Source organism: Elephantulus edwardii, unplaced genomic scaffold (assembly GCF_000299155.1).
Source record: "Elephantulus edwardii isolate Elephantulus edwardi_28Jun2011 unplaced genomic scaffold, EleEdw1.0 scaffold00220, whole genome shotgun sequence".
NCBI classification, from domain to species: domain Eukaryota; kingdom Metazoa; phylum Chordata; class Mammalia; order Macroscelidea; family Macroscelididae; genus Elephantulus; species Elephantulus edwardii.
The window spans coordinates 3,945,523-3,947,047 of NW_006399970.1; the positions used below are offsets into that span (position 1 = coordinate 3,945,523).

The following is a 1,525-nucleotide window of genomic DNA, read 5'->3' on the forward strand; positions in this document are numbered from 1 at the left end:
CCACCACTCACCTGTCAGTTTGCCTACTCTAGAGGCTTACCATGTTTCTGGAAGTGATGCCCCTGGTGTTTCCAGTACCAGCAGGATCACCCACAGTGAACGGTTTTCAGGGGAGCTGCCAGACTAAGACACACTAGGAAGAAGGGTAAAGGTAAGCTATTTCTAAACAAATTGGTCAGTGAAAAACTCATGAATACATAATTTATCCCATCTTTCTCACTGAAACAGATGAGAGAGAGAACTGTTTAAAAGGAATATGTTATTAGGTATTATTGTCATGACAGGAGTTCAGAACGAAGGCTGCATAGTGGAATGGATTTTGGGGGAGGCATAGTATAACAGTGAAAGAATTTTTCTTTTACTTTTCAAAGAGAAGAGCGAACTGGGGGGAGAGGGGGTGGGCAGGGAGAAAAGTACAACAATGAATGAATGGAAATCCAAAGTCTCTGTAAATTTTCATTAAAATTAATAATAATAAAAAAACTCCTCATGAATAGCAACAGAACATTTCATGAAACATTCCCAAAAGCTGAATCTCTCCTATTGAATGGCATTCAGAATAAAATGAAAGGAGAGATGTCCCCTTAAAGTAGAGTTGCCCTCAATGATAAGGGTGTACTAGCGATTCTGAGGCCTTTCTTTGCTGCAGTGGTAGGCCTCAAGCAATTTCAAATATCTGTTAACCATTATTAGCGGAAGAAAGAACAGGAGTGTACCGTGAATATGGGGAAGCAAAAGAAAACACGGAAGTGTGCGACCACGAAGCGAATGCTTAGTCTCAGAGATCAGAGACTGAAAGAAACGCAACGTTGAAAACCTAAAAAAGAAAGGAAAGGAAGATCTCAGACTTCTCAAGGAAAGAGAAGTCCCCCAGCATGCATCCTGACTATTCTTCCGATATAACACAAATGGAGCCCCCTCACTATATCCTAGTTGACACCAACTTTGTCACCTTCTCCATTAAAGCTAAACTGGACCTGGTACAATGATGGACTGTGTATATGCCAAGTGTATCCTTTGTTTAACTGACTGTGTAATGGCTGAAATTGAGAAACTGGGCTGAAGTATCAAGTAGCTCTAAGGATTGCCAAGGATCCAAGATTTGACTGATTAGCATGCATACACAAAGGAGCCTGAGTAGATGACTGCTTGGGGCAGAGAGCAAGTCAGCACAAGAGCTACATTGTGGTCATGGCTCACTAAGACCTTAAAATGAAGAATCTGGAAGATCCCTGGAGTTCCTATCATGTCCATTCCTAACCAAAGGTACAATATTGAGAGGATACAGGAGGATTCTGGAGCACCTCGGTTTTGATTCTTACAAGACAAAGTTTTACTGCTTTCAACTTCCTTTCTTGGTTTCCAGTTCATGAAACATGCTTCCTTTAAAACAACAACAACACAAAACAACCCTTAATAATTGAAGCATGGGGTATATGAAGTATGAGTCTAGGGAAATTTGAAGTAGTAAAAGCAAGAACTGGAATGCTTGAAGATCAATATTGGTATTTCCAACTTTTGCATT

General features: G+C 40.5%; 1 pseudogene; it reads left to right on the plus strand.

Annotated features, from left to right (window-relative positions):
- The first annotated feature begins 723 nt into the window (after positions 1 to 723).
- Positions 724 to 1,315, plus strand: LOC102858828 (annotated as a pseudogene).
- The last annotated feature ends 210 nt before the right edge of the window (positions 1,316 to 1,525 follow it).